This window comes from Podarcis tiliguerta (assembly GCF_965153285.1).
Source record: "Podarcis tiliguerta genome assembly, chromosome: 2".
NCBI lineage: Eukaryota > Metazoa > Chordata > Lepidosauria > Squamata > Lacertidae > Podarcis > Podarcis tiliguerta.
Window position 1 is genome coordinate 40729967 of NC_139535.1, and position 14941 is coordinate 40744907.

Below are 14941 nucleotides of genomic sequence, written 5' to 3' on the forward strand. Positions count from 1 at the left end.
ACCTCAGGCTTGTTGGGGGGGGGGGTCTACTTCATTTTTTGCTAGAACCCTGAGGTATGGCAACCAATGCCTGGTGTGAAAGAAATACATTTAGAGTTAAGTAATTTTCAGCCCAGGAAATTGGTTTGGGTACCAGAACAAAATGGAGCAGAAGGCCCTTCCTTACAAACCCCCACTACCATAAGCTTCCTTCATTTCAGCAGTGTAATTTAGGAGAAGCTTTCGTTGTCACTGCTATTGTAAAGCAGCCAGGAGATAAAAAAAATATTTGCTGATCTACTGCAAATTATGCAGTCGGCCCTGATCTAACTTCTGCCCACCACTGACTTAGTCTATCCACAATGCAGATACTTGGCATAAAAGAAAGGGTAATTCCACCCACTTTATGGTTAATCAAGCCATCCATTCCTTTGTGTTATGACTAGAGCGTCCCCTGCAAAATGGTGAAATGGCTGTTTGCTCCCTCGGTCATCCAGAGGCACTATTTACATACCATATGTATGTGATTCTGCCTCAAGAGCACCCAATTTAAAGCCAAAAAGAGTTCTGGTTCTGTCTCCAAGCTCAATCTATACACAAGTGAGGTTGCGATGGGCTAAAGCCCAAACGGTGCTATGTGGCTCTTGCACAACAGGATCAGGCTGACTCTAGTCTTGCCTGGTCCACTTTAAAAACAAAAACTAGATTCGTCATTGCCTACCAATGTATTCTAAATATAAGGGTTCTCTTAACAGTTAAGGCAGAACTAATCTGGGTTATGTGAAGGCCATAGCTCAGCAGTAGCAGAACATCTGGTTTGCACCCGGAAGTTCCAAGGTTCCAACCCCGGAATCTGAATGACCCTGTTCTGAAGCCCCAGGGAACTGCTGCCAGTCAGTGTAGTCGATACTAAGTTGGATGGGCCAGACTGCTTCCTGTGTTAGGCCTATAAGTATAGGCTGTTGCTTATGGGCATATCAAATGACGTGACAGAGCACAGTGTGGTCCAGCATTTGTTTCAAAAGGAAAGCAAAGTACCAAAGCCAATCTGCTGCTGGTGGTCTGGAGCCGTAGAAGAGATCAGGAAGGACTAAGGCACAACTCCTTTCAGGTGCTTATTTGATTAACTCCACTGCACAAAGAACATAGCTTGGCAAAGCCAGGTGTTGTCATCAGTGCTTTTTTTCTTTGGGGGGGGGACGCAGGGGTACACATACCCCTAAACATTTTGCGAATCTAAGTTTGGCCTCATTGAGGGGAAGTATTTCAATATGAGTAGGAAAATGAGAGCACCCCTAAACATTTTTTTAGGGGGAAAAGCACTGGTTGTCATTTGGCAAGCAGTCCTCCGTTCTTCACTAGCTGTACCAAACACTATACCTGGGAGCACAGGAAGTCTTCAGGATGAGGAACATGTGGTTAGATTCTGGATATATATATATATATATATATATATATATATATATATATATATATATACTGTCCATGTTTATGCAGCACATCCTCAAATCTGAGTTGGGAGGGGAGAGAGGTCACAAATGCTAGGTGCCTGAGCAGGAGAGCCGATGCACCCACCTCCATTTTTTGTTAGAAGCCCTCAGGAGTCCCTGGGCTAGGAGAAGCAGGAAGACCCTTCCCATGGTGAAATCAGGTGGGTTTGGGTTGGTGCAGAAGGAGGAGGCTGGCTATCTGTGTTTTGTTTCCTTTGGTTGGAAATCCAGTTGGTAGTTAGTGCCTCTGAGAGTCTGTTATGTGCCGGTGCTCAGGGCACAGCCCTCCCCCCACGACGAGGAGGTACAGTTTGTGAAATACACTGAGCTTGCGGTTGACCAGAGTCTGAGGCCGGAATTCATGCACTGCTCTGTATCCTGATGTGGTAAGAAAGCTCAGGCCCATATGCAGGAGGCTGAGGTGGGGGAATAACCAAGGCTGTGAGAGGCAGCAAAGAGGCTGAGAAAGGCCTCTGCCAAGGAACCCAAGAGGAGGCTTTTGCTCTGAGGGCCTCCGAAGCTCCGGAAGGAGCGACCTGACCCTAACGGAACTGTGATAAAAATGAACGTGACACTGGAACCAGAAAGATTAATGTCCAAATTGTCAACAAAGGAGAGAGTGGTGGTGGGGTGTGTGGAAGGGATGTCACAAAATGAAGGAAACAAAGGAGTGGTGGGACTCAAACAGACACTTGGAGAAGGATGTGAACCGTCCAACGGAGACCACAGATCTAACTCCACAGTATCCCTGGGCTCTGCCAGTTGCCTGAAGGAAGAGAGTGGAACAATCTGGAATCTCCTCAGGGAGATTTGCTTCACCCACCCTCCTTGCCTGCTAAATATCTGCTTCTGCTCGTTTTTGATCTCCTGGCTACCAGATCAATCTCACTCAAGTCTCTCCACAGGTTTTCTCATCTGTAATCCCACCAAACGCTGGTGTTTCAGTGATACATCTCAGCAACTGCCGCCGCCACCCCCCACTGCTCTCGTTCTGAGCTTTGTGATAGCCTCTCTCGCCAATTTTCTGATTGTACCTCTTCCATGATACTGGCTGAGAAGTTTTCCACCCACATAAGACTATCCAGGCCTCAGCAGCCTCTCTTCTAATTAAGAAAAGATTGAATAAGAATGCTGCTCCCATGATGTCATGGTCTATTATTTACATGTATTCGTCACCGATTAGTCTAGTCCCATACAGCAGTGATCAAATAATACAATAAATATCAAATCAGATAAAACAGCAGCAGCATAGGCACGCACAAGCAAGCAAGCAAGCAAACAAAGAAAGGAAAACAATGTAGGTGAGAGAGGCCAAGGACAGTAAGGGCAAAGGAGACGGGGAAACACAAATCGCAGAAGTGGGAGGCCTCCAGGCAAACAAAGGGCACTACGCAGTGTTACAGCAGCATAAAAATAAAGCGTGTGTTCAAAGCCTGCAGGAAATTAGGCCAAAAGTGAGGTCTTTTCAATCTTCACAGAAATGAGTATGAAACAAGAAGAGGAGAGCTATCTCAACTCGTAAGGCAGGCCTAAAGTTATGGCAGCCTTCAGTAACTTGGCATAGCTCAGCCTTCACTAACTTGCTACCCTCCATATGTTTTGAGACTACAACTCCCATCAGCCATGGGGCCTGGAGGGTGCTAGGTTGGCGAAACCTTCAGCAACTGCATCATTCAAGTGTTCACACAACCAGTGGAAGCACCAATTGCCAATGGGCTTTCACACTGAACAGCATTTGCGTCTAACGCATCGGTTACATATAGCTTTTTTGTTGTTGTTGTTGTTCCATGTTCCAAAGCTGCATCCTATATCCACACTTGCTGAGTGGTTCTGGAATAAGCAGCAGCAGTGGCGTAGCGTGGGTTGTCAGCACCCAGGGCAAGGCAAGTAATTTGCGCCCCTAACCCGGGGCAAGGCAAGTAATTTGTGCCCCCCCCCGCTGCACTGTCCCTCCCCCAGATAGTCCCTCGCTCTCTCTCCGCACCGCACCACACGCTTGGCACCCTTCCCTCCACAGTGGGCGGCGACCCGGCGGCTCGGATCGGATTCGCACAGCCAGCACTGCAGTGAGAGAGAGTGAGTGAGCCAGGTAGGGGCAGAGAGCTGTGAGTGCGAGCGCGCCCCCCCCAGATGTTGCGCCCGGTGCGGCCGGCCCCCCCTGCACCCCCCACGCTACGCCACTGAGCAGCAGTCCTTGGATAACAGTCAGGTTTCATCCTCCTCCCTTAAAAAAAAACAAAAGCAGGAGCACTCCTGCACTTTTCCCCATCTGCATGTACTTGCCTGGAAGGTTATTTTGTCTCTAAACTCTCCCTCCTAGTTCAGGGCACACAAGTACAGTTCTAGTACCAGCTTAGTCTGATGATCTAGTGGAGGATCAAGGAGAGACCAGATTTACAACTGGCTGCCATGCTAAGTCTGTCATCACATTTGCTTGGCCAGCTGTTATCTAGAAACTGCCTTTTCCAGAGCTGCAGATGGTGCGACATTTACAAACAGGGTTATTTCCAACGTCTGATATTCAGAGAAACACTGCTTCTGACCATGAAGGCCCCACTGAATTGTCCAATTCCCTTTCGAAGCCGCCTAAGCCATTGGCCATCTCCACCACGGCAAGGAGTTCTGCAAGTTAATAATGGGGCGGATGAACAAACACTTTCCATTCTCAGCCCTCAGCCAATCCATTTTAATGAGCCGCCCACGTTTGTTGCAGTAGTTTGAATCAGTTGCACGTTCACACTTTTACTCCGGTGAACCAGACAACTGGTTCGCGTGAAAGAGACAACTCTGAGCAGCTCTGCCTTTCCCACCGACTGTCTTAGACGGCCATCTAGTGGCTGCCAGGCCTCACGGCAAAAGCTAGCCTTCTTATGAGAGTGAAATCGCAGAAACAGGACAGTGAGGCAGAATTTGCTTAATACAGAGCATCTGCCCATAAGGCATTTTCGGGAGGGGGGGGGAGGAAGGAGGAAGCAGGGTATTCATTAGGATCGATTCCATGCATTTTTAAAAGGTAGATCAGATGATTCCTCTCCCCAGATTCAGCCCGTACATGTGAGGTAGCCAAGAGAACACCTGTCTCCCATTCCCACCTGATATGCTTGTGCCACTTCCAATGTGTCTCAAAGTCCATGCAAGGGACGTAGCATTGGAATGCAGCCTACATGCATAAAATCCAACTGAAACAGGACCAAACTGCAGAGCCAATTACAGTGGTGCCTCGCAAGACGAAAAGAATCCGTTCCGCGAGTCTCTTCGTCTAGCGGTTTTTTCGTCTTGCGAAGCAACCCTATTAGCGGATTAGCGCTATTAGCGGTTTAGTGGCTATTAGCGGCTATTAGAGGCTATTAAAGGCTTAAGGGATTAGCGGATTAGCTGCTAAAAGGCTATTAGCAGCTTAGTGCCTTAGAAAAAGGGGGTGGGGAGCGGGAAAAAATTGCAAGAATCGCAAGACATTTTCGTCTTGCGAAGCAAGCCTATAGAGAAATTCGTCCTGCGAAGTGCATTGAAAAACAGAAAACCCTTTCGTCTAGCGGGTTTTCCGTCTTGCGAGGCATTCGTCTTGCGGGGCACCACTGTACTGGATTTAATAGGAAGCTGACATACCAAGCATGGGCATAACCAGTCAGTATTTGGGGGGGGGGGAGCAGGCCTTTTGTTGGGGGGGCAGAACCTCAGTTAGCTATGTATTTGTTATTAATTTTTATTGATAGGGGGACAGCTGCCCCTTCCTGCCCTCCTTGACTACGCCCATGATACCAAAGCAGACCATTGATCTACCTTCTTCAGTATTGCCTACCCTGAATGCCACCAGCTCTCCAGGGCTTCATGGCAGAATTCTTTCCCAGCCCTAGCTGGAGATGCCAGGGGTTTAACTCGGGGGCTTCTGTGTGCAAAGCAGATGCTCTACCATTGAGCTGTAGGCCTTGCGTTGACCCTGCAAGCAACTGCCCTGCACACAGCCATCTTTTACACATATAGGCTGTATTGTAACGCCGCAGCCCCATGTGGGCAGCAAGAGACATTGGGAGTAGGGCAGACACACCAACCGAGTAGGAAATGGCAGGCACACTTTGGGGCAAGGGGTTATCCTTAAAGAATAGAGAGTTTATTGCAACATGAGATTTCGGAGGCTGGAGCCTAGTTCTCCAGATGCAACAAACGAAGCATCAGCAACTGTTCTGATAATTATCCAGATGCGAGGATCTGTGTGATACCCAAGTTCAAACCACAATCCAAGGGAGAAGCTATATAGAAAACTCGTTCACTGAGTCAAAACAGAAACATCCACATATCAGAGGGAGGTATCAGCAGGCTTGGTGTGAGAGCGTAGATGTGCAGAAGCGCGTGCACACACCGACTTTAGGAGAAAGAATAATCCCTACGGGGGCATGAGAACATAAGAAAAGCCCTGCTAGATCAGGCCAGAGGCATGTCTATTTCAGCATCCATTTCTCAAAGTGACAAACCAGCTACCTATAGGAAGCCTGCAAGAGGGACCTTAGAGCAACAACCCTCTCCCTGCTGTGAGTCCCAGAAAATGAGATTAAGAGGCATTTGGAGAAGGAGGACAACCCAAAAACACCCCACTAAGGACAGTGGGCATGGAATGTTAACTGACGTGGGGTAGGAAACAGGGGGATGAAGTATCCACAAAAAGAACATGGCTGGCCAAAAGGAAACTCAGTGGCAGAACATCTGCCTAGCATGTAGAAGGTCAGATGCAACCCCTTTCATTTTCACTGCCAGTGTAGACAGTACTGACCAATGGCAACTTCCTATGTTCCTGAAGCCCTCTATGCCATAACATTTTGTTGCAGCTCCCCCTTGTGAAGTCATTACAAGGGATGGGTGGATCTGTCAGTGTCTCTTTCTTCAGTTCAGTTCTCCACAGCTCCATATCAGTTTGTGATGTGTGTGTGTGTGTGTGTGTGTGTGTCTTCCCAAAAATTCAGCAACATCTTAGTGCGAATTAGTAATCCTCTTCACATTTGTATACAGTTTAGATTCATAGATGCACTTCTAAAAAGCAATTTTCACTGAATAGTGCATGTGTGTAAGTTATCATTCCACTAATATATGCATCTTTATGCACACTTAGTCCAATCCACGCAACACATGGCCGGAATGCCACATTGCAACATTCAGAGCAGTGCGAATGTCTAAGGATGGTGCTGCCTTTTGGCTCTTGTATTGTTTTGGAATGCATGAATTAGGTAGGTTCACTTCTTGATGCAATCTGCACCAAATTTCTCCCCATCCCTAGTTATCACTATAGAGATGGTGAAATGCAGTGGCAGTGATGTAGTAAGCATTCTACAGAACCTGAAGGGATTAGAACGTAGGCTGGAAACACAAGTCAGAGCCGCCAAGTTAAAGGGAGAGTTCACTGAAGGTGTAACGGCAATGGGGGCAGGTGAAGGCTCACTGCAGGAGGCAGATGGTGCTTTTGAAAGTGTATTTAACACATCCTGGCTATGGTTCTTCTTTCCTTCACAATGAGGCTCTGTAAGAACACACTGTATAGAAACATTTACTGTATTTGGGAATTGGGGGTGTCGGAATATGTGTCTTTAAACATGAAACATTGTAAATTTCATCTTGGCTCTATCAGCCAGGGCTGCATGTAAGCCAGAAGTCCGAGCAAGACACCCAGGATAATTAATGTCTTCTAGTACTTTGTTTCTCCTGTTATTGGGTTGGTTTCTTTTTCCTCCGTGAAGATAGTTCCTAGAGAATACGTGTTTGTTTGCTTATTTAAATACTGATAAACCGCACTTCCATAAAAAATAGCATGCAGACTAAAAATGCAGATAAGTTAAGACATATTTGTAGTTTGTAGTTAGTTTGTTTTTAGTCGTTAGCTTATTAATGTTGTTAATATTTTTTTGTAGATTATGAGTGCTTTGTGGATTTTATAACATGACTTTTCTTGTGGTTGTGCTGTTTAAACTGTTTTTAAAGGTTTTTTTTTAAAAAAAACAGTGTTTTATAGAAGGTGGTTGTTTTATTAAGGATTTGTTTTACTGATGATTTGTTAATTATTTTATATTATTTATGTTGTAATTGATCTACTGTGCTGTTATTTATTTTATGTAAGCAGCTTTGTGACTCACGTGAATGAAAAGCAGCATTGAAATACAATAAAGGAAAGGGAAGGAAATCTCTTAGGGGTGGGGGAGAAATTTGAGTCAGTTCACATTTAAAGGCAATTTCACCAAATCAACACTTTCTGAAATGATACGTGAACCAAAAGGCAGCCACCCTTCGAAATCCCCACTTCTCCAAAGTTTGCGATGCAGTCCTCCAGCCATGTTATGTGTACAAAAATGCACAGGCTAGGGTGAAAAAATGCTTTAGTGAAAGTAGCATACAAAAATGCATTACAGTCAGGAAAATTGCTTTGCAACCAACTATTGGTTGGGCAAAACTGCATTAAAAAAATGTGTATATTATGAAAAATTCACACTAAAATGCTGATAACATTCCTTCCTTCCTTCCTTTCTTTTTTAATGCAAGCTGAAATGTGGCTATGCTGGCCTCCCCATTGCCTCACTCAGTGAGATGTTTCTGCTAGTTTTCAGGTTTTCCAGAACTCTCCATCAAGGATCTGAGGACAAAGCAGGCGAGGGAGAAACAAAGTACAAAAATTCGGTTTGATTCTGTAGCTATGAGGGCAGCATTGGAACCCAGTCATTCTTCTCTCTACTCCCAGACAAAAGTTTGTGGATCCAAAGTTAGATGGTAAGCAAAGCAGGGTGAGGAGACAGAGGGGGGGGGAGCTGGCTTGTTGGTATTAAACTATGAAGCCTCTCCTAGTTCTATGTACCCTGGAAGTTTCAGGTTACAACAAAGGATGCTGGAATGAAGTAGTGTACATTGGTTGCTTTCCCATTATTGAAAGTATAAAATGTATCAGTTTTCTAGATATGCCTCTAGCCTTGAAAGATTGACAAAGGTTCCTTGTTGTGGAGAAATAACTATTTCTGTTTCTGAAGATGACAGAAATGTGGGAGCCGGCAGGTTTGGGCAATTAAAAGCTCTGCCTTCACCATTTTCAGAGCGAGATATTTGTGGGGCTTCCAAGGTGAAACAAACATGAGAAAAGAGGTTTTGAGATAGTGTTTTGCAAAGAAGGTGAGAAGTCAGGACTGGGGATGGAAGAGAATTTTCATTCGGTATGCATTTAAAGCTGAATCTATCAAATCCACACTTTTTAAAACAATATGCAAACCAAAATACAGCTATCCTTCTGAATTTTGTGTTGCTGTTCTCCAAACCATGCATGTATTGGGGGAAAGTGTGCCTAAAATGAAGATACTAGTGAAAATAACATAGAAATTGCATTGTATTAGTGGAAATTCCTTGCAAAAAAAAAAAAGTACTTTAGTTGAAATTGCATATAAAAATGTGCTTATTGGGAGAAATTTGCACTAAAACGCTGCTGACTTTTTCATGCGGATTTTTTTTTTAATGCCAAATTGCTGCAAAATGTGGAGAACTGAATTTAAAATTGGAAAAAAGAGAAACTAAGAGAATTAAAACTGGCATCCTTCCATTACTAGTCAGGACACTGAATTTAGTTTTGGGAATCACCTCTGAGGAAAAACAAAAGCTGAAGCCTGCTTAATGTCAGTGGGAGAGAAAGAAAGAAAGAAAGAAAGAAAGAAAGAAAGAAAGAAAGAAAGAAAGACAAAAGTCCAAGAAAGAGACGAGCCCAAGGAGGATAGAATAATTTAGGGGAGATGCAGTCCTCCAGGCCTCTGTCTGGCCCTCAGGCCACAACTTTTCCCAAGCCACAGCCCCTCTCCCCAGGCTACGCCCCTCATCAGCCCTGCCATGCACTCTCACTGACTAAGTGGAATGTGGCCTTCGATTCTGATAATGCCTTTTGCTTGCTTGCTTGCCTGGATGGAGGAGATGGAAGGGTGAAAGAGAGTGTAGAGATTAGTCTACCGTACAAAAGTAAAATTTACATTCTGTGCTCCCCCACTTTTGCCTCTGGCCCCGCTAACCACTGGCATGTGGCGTCTGCAAGGTTGCCCAAGGAAATGAAGTCTTTGCGCTGAAAAAATGTGTCCCAACCTTGGATTAGTAGTATATATATGGCAGGTCAAGACTGAAGTTCTTTTAAAAAGGAGAAAAGGCTCAAAGTGGATTTAGATGAATTAAAGAGATGAGGGTTGGTTGACAAGAAGCAAAAGTGGGAGTCCCTTGAGCAAGAGGAGTAGAGGAACAAGGAAATACGAGGCAGGCCATAGCTCAGTGTAGGACGCCTGCTTTGCATGCAGAATGTCCTGGGTTCAACCCCTGGCATCTCCAGCTAAAAGGACCTCAGATAGTAGGTGATGCCTGAGACCATGGAAAGCCAGACCATTTAGACAATACTGTGGTGGGTGGACAAAATGTTTGACCTGCTATAATGCAGCTTCCCATTAGCTGGGAAGGGAAGAATGTGTGAAATGGAGATTCGTAGAACATTTAGGCTGCTTCTCACTATAACCATTCCACTTTAGCTTTCTTGTTACAGTTGAGGAATATGTGGATAAGAAACAGGTGCCCTCCCTGTGCATCCATGACTGAAATAAACCCTCCTGGATCCAGGTTTCACCTTTAAAGTCCCCATGTCCAATGAGGCTTGCTCCCAAGGTCCATGTGCATAGAACTGCAGAGTTGGTTCACCGGCTGAGAAAATGGAGAAAGACCCTTCGGCTTCTTTCACCACAGATGCCTGAGAAGGGACAAGTGGGCACTTGTAGTTCTAGGGCTCTCTGAAATCAGAGCAGGAATAGGAGCAGGGTTCAGATGCTAAGCTTTGAATTTCTTTACTGTTGTGGACTTCCTAGGCCTGGGGCATACACTATAATGTTCATCTCTGTTGAAAATTAGGACATCATATGCTTTATTATTAATAATACCCTGCCCAAAAAGCCTAATTATACATTTAAAAAACAGGGCTGCCTTCAAATGTCTTCTAAAGGTTGTATAGTTACTTATGTCCTTGGCTCAGGAGTCGCATAACTCCATACCCTCCTACATTTATCCAGTGAAAATAGGGATGTCCTAGGAAAAGCAGGAAATTCCAGGATCAAATCAGATACCAGGACGGATTCTGTAAATCTGTGACTGTCCCTGGAGAATAGGGACACTTGGGGGTCTCCTGGGGTTGCCAGTGTGGCACAGAAGCCTTCCCTGGTGCCTTTCAGGAGGGTCTCTCCTCTGAAATGCGGCTTGAAAGAAGCGTTCTATTGTAGTCAACAGAATAGGTTGTGCGGTGTGCTTGGTTGTTGTGATGTGTGTGCTCACAACAGTTTCTCCAGTTTGTGAATGTGCCCACAGGCCCAGAAAGGTTGACAACTGTTGGCCTAGTCTAGCAACTCTTTGTTTACATGAACGTTACTTATTCTGCTCAAATGATGATGATTCTGACTTCTGATTGCCTCTTGAATTTTTTACATGATCAGGATACATGACTGATCCCACCCTCTCTCTCTCTGCCTTTAAATGCAGGGCTCTTTAGAAAAGTAATTTGGTTAAAATTAAAGCATGTTTATTCTATTATTCAAATTCTCAAATGGAGACCATGGCTCTGTATACATTGCCTACAGCCCAGCTAATGTTAGTTGTGGCATAGCTTGCACTGAAATCTGGGAGGCAGCCCCACTATGGTTAATTTAAAGCCAGTTGCTTGCAGTGAAAGTGGGGCTTGCCAAACTTTAACTGGAGAACTACTAGGCTACTTTTCTGTGAAAATTCAGAATCAATTTGCTTTGTCATATTATGAATATTCACCTTCAACCTAGATGTGGGCATTTCTTTATAATTTCATTGGAATACAGTATTTTACCCAGACACTCCCAGCCCTTTCTGCTGGGCAGTTCTGGACCCTTAGTCATCTTTAAAAAGAAAGCAAAGAATATATGTGCCATTTTGTGTGTGATGCACTTCTAGTTAACGTTCCCAATGCACAGGAAATAAGCAAAATTAGCCATTAAAGAAGTTGTAAATGATGCAACATTTTCTAAAATGACTTTAAAGAAAGTTTTATTTTAAAATGATATAAAAGAAACAATCCTGAAATGGGGTATGTGTTCTTTTTAGTTGTACATGTTTTAATGGAAACGTTTTTGACATGATTAGCACCAGTTAAAGGTATCTCTGAAAAAACTGACTTCCCGTGTTTTCATAGTGATTTGTATCTATCTACCCTGTCATATAGGGCAGTGATAGACAATATGATACTACCCAGAAGTTGTTCAGTTACAACTCCCATTGTCCCGGATTGTTGGTCATGTATGCTCATGGCAGCTGTAGTCCAACAACATCTGGAGGGGACCATATTGGCAACCCCTACCACAGAGTTTCAGGCTTACAGAATAGAGGACAAATACTTCTGGTGGAAATGGATGAAAATGCATACAGACACTTAGGAGATAGGTGATCATTCATACATTTTCCAGTATTAGACTTCACAACATCATATGGTCTGTTTTGCTGCTGCTGCAGCTGCTACAGCAAGCTTGCCATGTGGGAATCCTGGATGACAGTCTGAGGAAATGGTTTATTCAAGGTAAGTGCCTTAAAGCAACACTACAGCAAGGTGCCTGCCTTTAGCCTTTTTAAGGAACAGTTCTTCTCAGTGTTCTAGACAGTCTCCCCACTCCATAAAAGTGAATACAATGTTCATCACAGTGCTTTGATCTAAAGGTTGGAATAACCATTGCAATGGCTCCATCCATCACAATGGTGCTCTGCAATCATCATGATATTTTGGATTCTGCACCACCTTAACATTTTTTTTTAAAAAAAGTGGAAACCAGATGTGTGGGCAACACAGGGGTATCCCACTGAGCTCTGCTGGCACATATTTGTTTGGTGCTCTCGTTCAAGGCTCTGATGCACATTGGAGCTTGGTCTTCAGAAATAAGTGGAGGCGGGTGGGTGAACTCAAGGGAATGCAATTTTGCTTCAATGATCTGTTTCCTCAAAGTTTCACTTGGACAGACTTTCGTAATGGGATGAAGGCCTCCTGGGAGGCTACGCATGCATGCAGCTGCGTAGGAGCATATCCTAGGCATGTGGAGAAGAGGCTACATGATGCTTCTGGGTTCTTGGCACATGGCTGTCACTATGCACATAAGGGTAAGGATTATGGGCTGGAATAATGAGGGTAATTCTTACTATTCTAGCTACCCAAAGTGCCTTCCTATGGCCCCAATGGTTTGCTGGTTGAGCCACACAAAATGGCCCTCGGGGAATGGTTCTGAATGGTTTCTGCTGTCCCTGGCAGGGAGGCTGGTGTGTCTGCCTCTCTCTGAACAGACAGTGGCAGGGATCCAGAGAGCCTTCACTTCAGAGCCATTGTAAGGTTTCCTGTCTGACGTCCTGACAGAAGCAGTGGGTCCCCAACCGCTGCTAACTCTTCGGCTTCCGGCTGGGGCTCCTGCCTGAACCCCCCCTGTGCTATCAGCTCCACACCAGATGCTTCTCAGGATACTGTGGTAAAACTGTGCAAGGCGAGAGCGGCAATTTGGGGTTTTTTCCTATGTCAGCCTCGAAGACAAATTGGACGGCGGGGTGGGGAGAGAGAGAGAGAAAACAAAGATGTCCTGCCTTGTCACTGCCCATTATTCACTCTTGTTTTTCTATTGTATGTGCAGGAAAGAAGCAACGGGTCCCCCAGGCGGCTTTATGTCAAGGGCTGAAATTTGGGAGAAATCTGATCAAGCTGGCTAAGAGGGGGCTAGATGTTTTCCCAACTTGGTATGACCATATTGGATCATTTGTGTGTCCCCCTAGTGGTAAAACAGAAGCCACTACACCTTGTGAATCTCAACATTTTTGAAGAACAAGCCAAAACCTTTGTAATGAGACTAGACCCCAAAAAAGAGAGTAATTTTTAAGCCCCCCAGCATAAAGACTGGATTAGATCCTTTTCCTTAAACAATGAATAAGAAGCTGCAGCTTGGGTCTTCCCTCTCCCCTTCTTGGATCTGTTCTGTGGACTTTTCATCTAGCCTAGAATCGAACCTTTCTGGGTGAATGTATTCTTGTCTAAATAAATAAACAAATAAGATTGTTGCTTGTAAGTCGTAAAGCAGCCTTTGGCATATGTTTGCATGAGTTGCATAGTACCTCCTATACCCTTTTCCTTTTCTTAGGTTCCTCTTCCTAACTAGATGATGGACTATCCCCAAGATGTCCCTGCTCTCTCACTGCTATACCTGTTTGGGTTAAGTCAGAGGTGGCTGGCATGGGGCACTTCCAGATGCCATTGCAATCTGACAACAATCAGCCCCAGCCCACACAGCCAAGGGTCGGGGCTGATAGGCAGCTGTAGGCTGTGTACAAGTTGCTAGCTTAAAACACAGCTGGGTTGCTCTTCTACTCAATTCGGATCAAAGCTGGTTGGGGGGGGGAAACATATCAATGCACTAAACTTCATAAGAAACAACAAGATAGGTACAGAATAAAAACGGATCACAGTAAATGTGGTGTATACACCCAGAGGTGGGAGCACACTGGATGTGGAGTAAATGGGAGTGTGCACACAGTAGCACCTCTTGCTGCCGTCTCTGCTCATTTCCTTCCTTTCTGGGGCCTGCATCTTACTGCAATGGGAAGACCAGGTACTTCATCATTTTAATGGTTCCCAGGAAAATGCACGCTTTTCCCAACCGCACATGGTTGGGGAAAATGGACACGTGAAATGGTCTTCGGTGTTGGGAGCGTGATAAAGAAACTGGCGTTGTCATGAAAGCCAGACTGTACATGAGAGCTGGATGGAAGAATCAAGCATGATATCATTATAATTCAATCCATTCCTTTTTGAAACAGAGGAAGGGCCGTGGCTCAGTGACAGAGGACTTGCTTTGTCTGTCTGCAGAAGGTCCCAACTTCAATCTCCAGGTAGACCTGGGAATTCCCTGTCTCAGAACCCTGGACAGCCACTGCCAGAGTGTTTAGACAACACAGAGCTAAGTGGACCAAATGGTCCACGAGGACCATGTTCCAATTTATGTACATTAAACAGCTTGTTGAAGATAAACTGGGCGAACAGTGCAGCATTCTGACCACTAGATGGCGGAGAACTACTTCTCTTCACTAGTTTGGCGGCTAGAAAGCAAACCCCCAAAGGTGATGCTGTTTGCAGCCTTGTGGGTGTCCTGGCTCCCACTCTCAGACACAGTACTTGGACTCTCAGCTCGAGGAAACCTGAAAGCTTTATTCAAGAAGTCAGGACATAGACTGTACATTAGCTCAGAGCACGGATTATGTGATTCACAAGCCTTAAAGTAGGGTTGCAGGGGGTATACAGAATACTGCAGTCTAAATACTGCAGCCCGGGTGGAAATTGGAAAATCTGGACATATGGCAGCCCATGCCAGCAGTGCCATTTTTGCCGATTTTCCATAAAAATAGCTCAAAAATGGTGATTTTGTCAATGAAAGCTCCACAACTTTGCCAAAAAA

The 14941-nt window shown here is 44.9% G+C and overlaps 1 long non-coding RNA gene across 1 annotated transcript; it reads left to right on the forward strand.

Annotated features, from left to right (window-relative positions):
- Positions 1 to 1542: 1542 nt before the first annotated feature.
- LOC310670017 lies at positions 1543 to 13566 on the forward strand. The gene is made up of 3 exons (XR_014507482.1): positions 1543 to 1855; positions 8047 to 8213; positions 13130 to 13566. It is a non-coding gene; the product is annotated as an uncharacterized lncRNA (long non-coding RNA).
- The last annotated feature ends 1375 nt before the right edge of the window (positions 13567 to 14941 follow it).